General features: G+C 31.5%; 1 protein-coding gene across 2 annotated transcripts in view; it reads left to right on the top strand.

The window, feature by feature from the left end:
* Positions 1 to 960: 960 nt before the first annotated feature.
* Positions 961 to 12,866, top strand: part of LOC111415520 (potassium voltage-gated channel subfamily KQT member 1-like) — an 81,362-nt gene continuing 69,456 nt past the window's right edge. For both annotated transcript variants that reach the window (XM_071199971.1, XM_071199970.1), the window contains exon 1: positions 961 to 1,212. The gene's annotated coding sequence lies outside the window, so the exon portion shown is untranslated. The remainder of the gene's footprint in view (positions 1,213 to 12,866) is intronic.

The raw sequence follows: 12,866 nt of genomic DNA, 5'->3' as shown, positions 1-12,866 counted from the left end.
TAATATGTGGCTAAGTTCACGTAAGGCGCGTAATTTAAAAATTCAAATTACCTTAATTTTTGTCGATTTAAACTTTTTGATGTTTAATTCGCAACGTTTACTAAATAATTGACCCTTAAAACGTAAATAATAAATTTATCAACGTTTTTAATCTAAAGAATTTTTAATTTAATCGATTTTATTGTTCTAGTTATAAAAACGTATAGATATAACATTAAATTAACAATTTAATTATTATACGATATTAAATTACGTATACGTTTGGGATATTAAAACATATCGTAAAGTTTGACTGATTTATATTTTAGTGGTTTGGGTTTAAAACTTGGGTGTAAAAATAGTCATAATTAAAAAATATATGATCAATATATTTTTAATTATCTCCACGTGTTTTATTTTCCCATATAGTAATAAGTTGAAAATGGGATTGATTTTATTTATTTGGGAATAATGCCATATGGTATTAATATGATGCCATTGGTTGACTATTATTTTAAAAAATTCTTATCGATTTTATTATTGATAATCAATTTATTAATGTATTTGATTAGTAATTTTATACTCGAATTCAGGAAATCCAATATAATTGAAAATAAGTGAAAATGTTTATACTGAAACAGACTTAATCGCGCTACAAATCACTCTGAGTCGAAAAGATCAAAGGAAAATAACTTAACGTGGCAGGTCTTTAATCTGAAACTGAAATTTTAAGAACAAATTTAGTGTTGTTTCTTAAATCTTTAATTACAAATAAGAATAAGATTGTTTCCTTCTTAAACGATGTTTTATGTGTGTCTTGGTGTTAAGTGTTGTTAAATATTTGATAACGTGGACAGAGTCTGTGACTACGTTTTTCGCTGTAAATCCTCTTCTCCCTTTTGGTATGGTCCGTGGCGTATTGATTGTACTTTCGCGCTCCACGACGCCAGTTCCGTTCGCTAGTTCCAATATTTCTACGAAGAGTGCACGACGTGTTGAAAACGCGATTCCGCACGTTGTTTCTTTCGAAAATTTAACTTCCGTGTCATTGTTGTTTTCCTTTCTTATCTGTTATTCTATTTTTTTTAATGAAACTTTAATAACTGAAAATGATTTAAGAAAAAAAAAAAATTTGTGAACTGAAAAAAGATATTTGCAAAGTAAAATATTAAAAGATACGGTGATGGTGGTGGTTATAAAATCAGCTTAAAGTTTTTCGTTGTAAGAAAAATGGTAATAACAACAAAGTGCTTATTCGCTTTTTTCGCTTTGGTTTTAAACTTTTTGTGCTTTTTGATTTTATTATTTTCGGCCATAAAAGAAATTTATTTCTAGCACATTTTTGACACAATAACTTTTTATCTTGATGTATTGGTGGCTTGGCGTCATAATATAAAGATATACGGCATTTTACTCCCATGAAAAACTGGAGGAAATAGATAAAGCTAGATATAATAAAGCTTTTCTAGTTACAATATTTTTAGCAACAAATTAAACTTTTAATACTAACGCTTTGAGTTTTAAACAAGAAACTTTTCTGTTATTCTCGATTAAAAGTTTGCGCGAAAAAGTTTTCTTCATAACTTAAGAAATATAAAAGTTTTTTATGTGTAACAAAGCAAATATTTAAAAATTATTTGTGCAAAGCAGCTTTTTTTTACTCTATAAATGTTAAAAATGATAATTGGAAAATTTAAAAGGCACCTCAACAAATTTATAATTCGCAAACAAAAAGGAAATTAAAATTAACCAAAGTTCCCTTTGGACTGTCTATTTATCCCGGTAAATTTAAAAAAGCTTCCCTTTGCTCGCTGAGTTTGCCAAATGCTTATCCGATTTTACTCCGAGCAGAATTTAATTTAGAATTTGCAAATTCAGTCTTTTAGCTTTTAACGACTTTTAGGCACAATTTATATTGAAATGACAGAATAATTTTAATCTCGTTGTTAAGATCCATAGAGTAATATTAATTTTATTAGAAACTTTTCCGATATCTCAACAAACGCTTTACTATAGACTCTAAAGGTTACAATGGTAGCATTAATTGAATCAGGAGTCATCTCCGATAAAGGTATAGAACTTTACGGTTCAAAGCTTTGAATAAACAAGCGTGGTTGAAATGAAGTTTACGTAGTATTGTCTATATTTATCAGTTCTATTTATTGTTGCACCTGCTGATCAGCTTTTCCTTTAGGATTATATAAATAAATTTAAAACTGCTTCGATATTTTCTTTGATTTTTTTAAAATTACAAGTTTTTGCCTCTGATATACCAGTATATAAGTAATGACTCCATTGCCTAGTAGATGATTTCAGTATCCCATGGATGCTTTTAGCATGCCGAAGATAGATGCAGAATATATAGTTATTAGATCAAGTATACAAAGGTTGTTTCCAGTATTTAGTAGATGACCCCAGAATCCATTGGATTATTCCAGTATCCATTTGTTTAGACTAGGATTCATAGTGATCGGTTGCCGGATGTAGTTAATAATTCCAGTATTCACTGTGCGATTGCAGTATATAAGTAACGATTAAATTGCCCAGTAGATGATTTCAGTATCTCGTAGATGCTTCTAGTATTCCGAAGATATAAGCAGAATATACAAGTTTGACACACGATTTCTAAAAAAAGGAGTAGTACAACATCCTTGGCAAGTAATTTTAAAAGATGGCCTGTTTAGTCAAGTTTCCAAAATGGTACAACACTTGCCATTTTTCTTGTCATAAAAAATATTATTGCCTGTTTTTCTGCAAAAAACACGTGATTTAAAAAATGTACACTTTTGTTTGTTATTTGTATTTACTTGTTATTTCCTCTTAACTTTGTTAGAAGATGTGCCAGTCAATATCTACGAACTACAAAATGTGGTTTCAACAAGATGGTTGCCCTTATGTCTTGCAAAAAAACTCTTTCAAATAAGGTTAATCTAAAGACAAAATTAAACAAACAAATTTATTTATTATTAATTTTATAGCATTATTTTCCTAAAACTAAGGCAAATGCTTAAATTCGGCACTAATACAAGCTCTGCATCGTCACAGAAAAGATCTTTTTATTGTGCAAATCTCTTTGCATTTATTTCTTCTGCTGCTGTATAAATATTGTGGCTCAGTTCGTCAAGATTTTCAATCGGTTTTTAATACACTGTTTCTTTTATGCAATCCTAATAAGAAAATCAAAGGGATTTAGACCCAGAGAATGAGGAGGGCACGTAATCGAACCACGACGCCCAATCCATCTTGCATCTTCTGTATGCAATCCCATACAGGACAAGCATAATAAGCTGGGCAACCATCTTGTTGAAAACACATTTTTCTGTAAATATTGATTGGCACATCTTCTAACAAAGTTGTTAAATCATTTTGGAGGAAATACAAATAACATACGAAAGTATGAATTTTTAAATAACGCGTTTTTTGCAGAAAAACAGGCAATCATATTTTTTAGGAAAAGAAAAATGGCAAGTGTTATACCATCATTTTGAAATCTTGACTAAACAGGCCATCTTTTAAAGTAACTTGCCAAGGGTGTTGTACTACTCCTTCGTTTAGAAATCGTGTGTCAAACTTAATAAACATAAATTCTTTCAACCTTAACTCAATCAAACTAATACTTTTTTTTGCAAAACTAACGACTTTTGTTGTTCAATTTGTGACTGCTATAATTGCTAAATTGCGAACATTTCTGATCATAGTACCTACAAATATAATGTACGGGAACGATATTTAACATTTTCAAAAATGTGTCTATTACTACTTAACTAAGAGACATAGAAATTTTTTCTTATTTTTACCAGAACAGGTATGGGTTGGCCTCTCACCCGGTGTCCGCTTGACGTTGAGTTTCGGGACATCCTGTATAGTTATTGGATCAAGTATACAGAGGTTGTTTCCAGCATTTAGTAGATGATCCCAGTATACAGTGGATGATTCCAGTATCCAGTTGTTTAGATTAGGATTCATAGTGATTGGTTGCCGGATGTAGTTGATAAGTTTAATATTCACTGGATGATTCAGTTACAGAATTTAATGTATGATTCCAGTATTCACTATGCGATTACAGTATATAAGTAACGATTAAATTGCCCAGTAGATGATTTCAGTATCTCTTGGATGCTTCTAGTATTCCGAAGATAGATGCAGTATATATCGTTATTAGATCAAGTATACAGAGGTTGTTTCCAGCATTTAGTAGATAATCTCAGTATCCAATGGATGATTCCAGTATCCAGTTGTTTAGACTAGGATTCATAGTGATTGGTTGCCGGATGTAGTTAATAATTTCAATATTCACTAGATGATTCAGTTACAGAATTAGAGAATTTAATGTATGATTCCAGTATTCACTTTGCGATTACAGTATAAGTAACAATTAAATTGCCCAGTAGACGATTTCAGTATCCCGTGGATGATTCTAGTATTCCGAAGATAGATGTAGCATATACAGGGTGATTCTCAACTTATACGCATAAACTTGGGAAATTATTCCTCATCACGAATAATGACTAATAGGTGAAAAAATGTGTAGTAAAAGTTTTTCTATTTCCTAGATAGAACATTTTAGAATAACATCACAGCAAGTTTTTCAAGTTATTTGCGATATTTTCTATACACAATTGGACTCCCCGTATCTACGATCTCCTACTAGGGCGGCCTAAACCAGGGTGTTGGCAGATTGCCTCGGTAGCAGCATGTATCCGATTTTGCAATATTGCTCAGTATTAACTTCCGTGGCGTACACTATGCTTTTGAAGTGACTCAAAATAAAAATCAAGAGGATTGAGGTCGGGCGATCGAGGTGGCCTAGCCATTGGACCACCATCTTTCAGGAAACACATTATCTAGATGTCGCCGATTATATTGGATATGTAGGAAACTAAAAAAGTTTTACTACAATTTTTTTCACCTGTTAGTCATTATTTGTCATAAGGAATAAATCTCCATGTTTATGCGTATAAGTTGAGAATTATCCTGTATAGTTATTAGATTGAGTGATGTATTAGTGATGATCCCAGTATTTATTGGATGATTCCAGTATCCAGTTGTTTAGACTAGAACTCATAATCATTAGTTATAGGATGTAGTTGATAATTTCAATATTCATTGGATGATTCATAACTTTGACCTAGTATCTATATCGATTAGAACAAGAATGTAGCCGTTGATTTTAATATTTAGTAGGTCACTCCAGTATGCATACAGTGTGCGATTCCACTGTACAGTTTTGTGATTCCAGTATACAGCGTATGATTCCACTACTACCACGTGGACGATTACAAACTCCAAAAGTTAGATGCAGTATATAGATGATCGCAGTATTCACTGGATGAAAAGATTAGATTATTTCCATAGCGATTAGAACTAGAATATAACGGTTGATACTGCTGATATTGATTCAATATTTAGTAGATCATTCCAAAATTTAGTGTATGATTCCAGTATTCTCTGTGTGATTACAGTATACAGGTTGCTCCGTATCTTCCGGATCAGAGCATTATACGGTTGAAGGATACATTATTCTGAAGCGATTAGTTCAGTAAAATTTCAGTGTTCAGTTCAGAACAAATAGTTCATTTTTATTTAACAATTTTTTCAATAATTTATTTATCATTATTCAATAAGTTACCTGCTACAAATATGTGAGAAATAAACACGTGAGAAACGAGTTTAGAACGGCGGACTGGCCGTATGTGGGGTCAATCCGACCCCTTTCCCCAACCTGTCTCCAATCCATCACCTTCTCTCTCAACGTACTACACTCCACCAGCAGATGGTGTAAAGACTCACAGCTCCTCCCACACAGCCTGTTGGCCCTTTCTTCATTCCCACACCTATACTACAATTTCATTATATTTTGGATTGTACCTACTTTCCCTTATCGTCGTCCTTCTCTCTTGCATTCCCACATCCCTGTCCAGTTGCTCTCCAGTTGTTTCCACGTCCCAATCCTCTCTTTTCTTTTCCTGTTCACTTCTTTCTTCAACCCAACCTAACCCAACCCCACCCTTCTGTATTATTCCTCCCTTTCTCGCTGCCCATAACGCCCCTTACTTGCCTCAATCCGTCTGTAGCACTTCCCAAGATTTTACAAGCCCTCTACATTCCACCCTCTCTTCAAAACGCACCACTCCCTTATCTACCGTCATTTTCTCCCTGATTATATATCCCGGAATCTCCTTAGTCAACCCCAACACCTACCTCCAATACCTGGTCTGCACATCCTCTAAGAGCTCTTGCTCCTTCCAGCCCTCTTATCTCTTCCCTATACATAATTTCGCTTTTTATCAAGTTCTCAAACATTAACTTCGTCCTCGCAGCCAACATTATAATATGTCCTCCCTTCTTGTTGCCATCATCTCTCCCTCGCGATGACTACCAAGTCGTCTGCATACGCCAATACGTGCACTTTCCTCCTTCTGATCACCACTCCAGCTCCCCCGACCAATCTGTTTTCTATGTCTGCAGTGTACAAAGCAAATGTCTGGGTATGATTCTAGTATTCCAGTAGTATCACGTGGATTATGCTCGCAGTATCTACTGGATGCAAAAATTAGATAGTTTCCATACCGATTTAGTAGATGATTCCAGTATTGGTAGGTACAATAATTTAGAGTGTGATTCCAGTATTCAGTATATGATTCCAGCATCCAGTAGATGATTTTAGTATTCTACTATATTTATATAATTAACACATATGATATAACTGATCTCTTTTGAAATTGCAAAAGCAGTAAAGTATCATTTAAAAAATACTTATCTAGGAAGATATAATCTGCTCTGCTAGTAGATGTTTTTGTCTTAATTTGAGTCTAACAGATTTTAGAAAGCAGCTTTACAACGCAGCTTTCTTTCTATCTCATAGTCACCATACATGTGAGTGTACGCCCACATTTTTTAGCCAGATTGATTTTTTGCTGATTTCGAACATCATCATCATCAGAGTAAAAATAAGAAATAAAACACAATCCTTTATAAACGAAGTATCAAAAAATCTCGATTTTTATTTGTCACTATTTTCTTTACGACCTCAATACGCATGTTATATTGAAATATACATATCGAAATCGATACAAATTACTACGGAGTGACATCAGCAAACTTCACGAAGTGTAATCATAAACTTCGCTTTGGTGAATAAATAATGTGGAGATATAAAAGGAAACCTTTGCATAAACGGAGTAGAAAAGAAGTTTTTACATCGATTTCTCCAATAAAATGCATTTCCTTGGAAAAACGAGTAACACCACTAAATATAATCAAAACGAAATAAACAAATTTCGCGTCAATTCAAATAATCTAAGTGTTGTTTGGTATGTTTTGTAGTAAATTTAGACAGGAGCACGTGTTTAAAACGTTAAAATTCGTACGTAAAATCCGGTTACGTCATCGGTTACACATTTTCACTTCATCCCTCAAAACAAAGGCAAAGGAAAATCGATGTGGATAATAAATTAGAGTACGCCCTTGGGTTCGCCGCCCATTTTGACACCAGAATCAATCATTTCTAGGTAGAGTTAATGTTGTCTTAATTAATCACTGTTGGATGAGATCGTTAATCAACGCTTTTTGATCGAGTGTCGTTGTTAACACCTTTACATTTACAGGTATTTTAACCGAAAGAAAGTACAAAGTTAAATTGAAACAGTTTTAACGTTTCTTTTTGAAATTCAAAACAAGATTCTTATCGGTTTTAATTAAAACTTTCGTAGTTGTTTAGTCGCGAGACAACGAACCGAAAAATTGTTTGGGTGTTTTAACCCCGCATTTCAGTTATCTGATTATTTACCCCGAAGTCGAAATAACCATTTAAACGGGTTTGCGAGAGCTTGTCGAGTTTCCGGGTTACGGATTAATTGACGGACGAAGTTATCTCGTTTTCGCGAACACCCTGTGTGACAGAGAGTGCAATTAGGCTCAGTTATACACCCGGTTTAGTTTTACATGCGTAATTTCCTGCGTCCAGTGAAAGAGTCCAAATTAAACCGGATGACGTAATTTTCAGGACGGGATGATTTTTAATTAAACACAAAACACAATGTCGAGATTTTTTTTTACCAACGACACGTCTGTTGCGGATTTATTTTTTGACATACAATAGCCCGAGAGCGTATTTTACTGAAAATGGGAAAATTTATACGGTCAACACGCAATGTTGTGGCGAAAGTAGTGGAGATAAAAATATGATATGTTTTTTGTTTTTAAATCGACATTTTATTTGTGTATTTTTTAAGCGAAAATTGTGCTTTTACTTAAATATTTATTTTCTCCACATTTTCTTAAATCAACCTAATATTTATTATATATCATTTAAAAGAGAAAACTTTGAGCTTTCATTTAAAATAAATCTTGTTTCTTAGTTTTCATAAATAAGTTCTCCATGAATTTTTAAATTTTCATCTCTTTTGAAATCTTCGAATTACGTTATAAGCTTTAACTTAATTCTTCTTATCTCCAAATTATTGTAACCTAACACTACGATTATTATACGTGGTTTGAAAGAGAACACTTTCAGCTTTAATTTAAGATGAATCTCATTTTTCATAAACACCGCTTCCAGGACTTTTTAAATTTTTGTGATTTTTGACATATTTAGGTTAAGCGAAAATGGTGCTTTTACTTCAACATTTATTTTCTCCACATTTTCTTAAATCAACCTAATATTTATTATATATCAGTTAAAAGAGAAAACTTTAAGCTTTAATGTAAAATAAATCTCGTTTTTTAGTTTTCATAAATAAGTCCTCCATGAATTTTGAAATTCTCATCCTTTTTGACATTTTTGGATTACGTAAGCTTTAACTTAATTCTACGTTTCTCAAAATTTTTGTAACTAATACTACGATTACTATAGATGGTTTGAAAGAGGACACTTTCAGCTTTAATTTGAGATAAATATCATTCCTTAATTTTCATAAACACCACTTCCAAGATTTTTTTAATTTTTACCATTTTTTACATTTTTAGGTTAAGCGAAAGTGGTGATTTTACTTCAACATTTATTTTCTCCACATTTTCTTAAATCAATCTAATATTTGTTATACAGGGTGTTTCGGTGACTCGGGGAACAAATTTAACCACATATACTAGAGTGAAAATGATGACGATTTATGTAAAAAAAATTAGTAAAAGTCTTCAAATTTCAAACATACAGGCCATCAAAGTTAGGAAATTTTAACACATTTTTCCAAATATCTTAAACACTATTTACAGTAAAACGTTCAAATTTGGTACAGTATAAATCAATGTGATGTAAAATCGTTAGGCAATTTATGAGTTGAATCGGTCCGCGAGAACAATGCTATACCGGCTGTTCCTAAAGTTTGTTTGCTCAGAACTTTTTTATTCTATCATAACCCCACATTTATTTTTGCAGTTTCTAATAGAAAATTTAGTTTAGAACCTTTTGTTGCTCTTAGATATTATTGATAGAAATCACCGTACCGTTTTCGTGTTAAATGCAAAAATGTTGGGTTACATGTGGTTACATTTATTCCCCGAGTCACCGAAACACCCTGTATATCATTTAAAAGAGAAAACTTTGAGCTTCAATTTAAAATAAACCTCGTTTCTTAGTTTTCATAAATAAGTTCTCCTTGAGTTTTTAAATTTTCAGCTTTTTTAACATTTTTGTATTACGTAAGCTGTAACTTAATTCTTTTTTCTCCATATTTTTATAATGTAACACTATGATTATTATACATGGTTTGAAAGAGGACACTTTCAGCTTTAATTTAAGACAAATATCATTCCTTAATTTTCATAAACACCACTTCTACGATTTTTTAAATTTTTACGATTTTTTACATTTTTAGGTTATGCGAAAATGGTGCTTTTATTTCAACATTTATTTTCTCTACATTTCCTTTAATCAACCTAATATTTATTATATATCATTTAAAAGAGAAAACTTTAAGCTTTAATTTAAAATAAATCTCGTTTCTTAGTTTTCATAAATAATTTCTCCAAGAATTTTTAAATTTTCATCTTTTTTAACATTTTTGAATTATGTAAGCTGTAACTTAATTCTTTTCTCCAAATCTTTGTAATCTAACACTACGATTATTATACATGGTTTGAAAGAGGATACTTTCAGCTTTAATTTAAGATAAATCTCATTCCTTAATTTTCATAAACACCACTTCCACGATTTTTAAGATTTTTTTAATTTTTGACATTTTTAGGTTAAGCGAAAGTGGTGATTTTGTTTCAACATTTATTTTCTCCACATTTTCTTAAATCAACCTAATATTTATTATATATCATTTAAAAAAGAAAACTTTAAGCTTTAATTTAAAATAAATCTCGTTTCTTAGTTTTCATAAATAAGTTCTGCATGAATTTTTAAATTTTCACCTTTTTTGACATCTTCGAATTACGCAAGCTATAACTTAATTCTTCTTTTCTCCAAATTATTGTAATCTAACACTACGATTATTATACATGGTTTGAAAGAGAACACTTTCAGCTTTAATTTAAGATAAATCTCATTCCTTAATTTTCATAAACACCGCTTCAACGATTTTTTAATTTTTTTGATATCTTTTGGTTAAGCAAAAATGGTGCTTTTACTTCAACATTTATTTTCTCCACATTTTCTTAAATCAACCTAATATTTATTATATATCATTTAAAAGAGAAAACTTTAAGCTTTAATTTAAAATAAATCTCGTTTCTTCGTTTTCATAAATAATTTCTCCAAGAATTTTTAAATTTTCATCTTTTTTAACATTTTTGAATTATGTAAGCTTTAGCTTAATTGTTTTCTCCAAATTTTTGTAATCTAACACTACGATTATTATACATGGTTTGAAAGAAGACACTTTCAGCTTTAATTTAAGATAAATCTCATTCCATAATTTTCATAAACACCACTTCCAGGACTTTTTAAATTTTTATGATTTTTAACATTTTTAGATTAAGCGAAAATTGTACTTTTACTTCAACATTTATTTTCTCCAGATTTTCTTAAATCAACCTAACATTTATTATACAGGGTGATTCACATAAGAACCGACACAGAGCAGGGACATGTAGAGGACAATAAATTAAGATGATTTAACGCAACTTCTCTATACTAAGTTGTACACCTGAGGAGTTATAGGCCTTCAAAGTTGGCTCTTAAATTTTTAAAATATTGAATATCTTCATAATACATTAAGCTAGAAAAACCAAATTTGGTATACGTCATGAGTGTACCGAGGGTATTAATTGGTAGCAAGTTGAGACCAATTGAGGCATTCCAAAGGGTTGATTAAGGGTTATGGTCCCCTAAATTCTGACAGATTTTTTTAACCTTTTGGTGAATTTAATGCATTATTACCTCATTTCATGTGGAATTTAATTCTAAAACTTTTCTTACTCTTATTGTTTTTTAAAAAACTTTGTCGTTTTCATAAAAACTTAAATAACTAAAGACACTTATTTCGTAATTTTACTTAAAATAACCGAAAATACAGTAGTCGGCTATGAAATTGTACGTCAAACTTGACAAATAGGTTATAAAGTTATTTGACAACAAGGTTTTATAACCTATTTGTCAAGTTTGACATATAATTTCACAGCCGACTACTGAATTTTCGATTATTTTAAGTAGCATTAACGAAATACGTGTCTTTAGTTATTTGAGTTTTTTATGAAAACGACAATGTTTTTTAAAAAATAATAAGAGTAAAAAAAGGTTTAGAATTAAATTCCACATGAAATGAAGTAGTAAATTATTAAATCCGCCAAAAGGTTAAAAAAATATGTCAAAATTTATGCCCTTAATCAACCCTTTGAAATGCCTCAATTGAGTTCAATTTGCTACTAATTATTACCCTTGGTACACTCAACGTATACCAAATTTGGTTCTTGTAGCTTAATTTATTACGAAGATATTGAAGTTTTTAAAAATTTAAGAGCCAACTTTGAAGGCCTATAACTCCTCAGGTGTACAACTTAGTATAGAGGTAAGTTACTTTAAATCATCTTAATTTATTGTCCTCTACATGTCCCTGCTCTGTGTCGGTTCTTATGTGAATCCCCCAGTATATCATTTTAAAGAGAAAGCTTTGAGCTTTAATTTAAGATAAATCTCATTCCTTAATTTTCATTCTATGATTTTTTTAATTTATATTTATTAAATTTTTATGGTGCATGTTTAGGTAAAAATATGTAAATTAGATAATTTCTACGATGGTGAATCCAGGCGTGGAGAAATGCTAATGCAATTACCGAGATATCATTTGACGAGAAGGGCATATGGGCGCAGCCATGTCCAATTAAACCTCGATATCAACGCGATTTTGTCGAACGGTACCCCAAAAAAAAATCATTATCGCGAAATTCAGAACGATCGCGCTGTCGAGATAGCAGCAAATATTGGTAAGCCGCAAACACGGTATTCGTACCGTTTCTGTATACGATCAAATTTCCGGAACGTGGTGATTCCGGGAACGAACATACAATGCCAATTTGTAACGTCTATTATTGATTTATGTCTTCGGTTAAATATTTTCATAACCAACATAATGTTGTTATCTAAACTATTTCACATGTCGTGTCAAATGAAAACTATTGAATGGATCGATTCAAATACGAGGATCGTTTAATTAATACCCGAATTAGCACCCGCATAATTTATCTGCTTGCGTTAATTTCGACAAGTGGGAAAATTAATTGTTTGAGTTTCCATCATGATGTTGGAACACCCCGCTAATTTCGCGGTTATTCCGAATAATTGTAATACGTATTACGGTTTGCATAAAATTTAATTTAGATAAGGGCCTAACGCAAAAGTTCTTGAGTAAATCACGTTAATTCCCATTTTCAATTTGATACGGTTTCTTATCTCCTTCCACGTCACCGAACGAGCCCCAGATTTGAATGTTACATTTTGAGATTAA

The sequence above is a fragment of the Onthophagus taurus genome, chromosome 11 (assembly GCF_036711975.1).
Source record: "Onthophagus taurus isolate NC chromosome 11, IU_Otau_3.0, whole genome shotgun sequence".
Lineage (NCBI taxonomy): Eukaryota > Metazoa > Arthropoda > Insecta > Coleoptera > Scarabaeidae > Onthophagus > Onthophagus taurus.
Note: the sequence above shows the minus strand (reverse complement) of the source record. Positions and strands in the feature narration are given on the sequence as shown.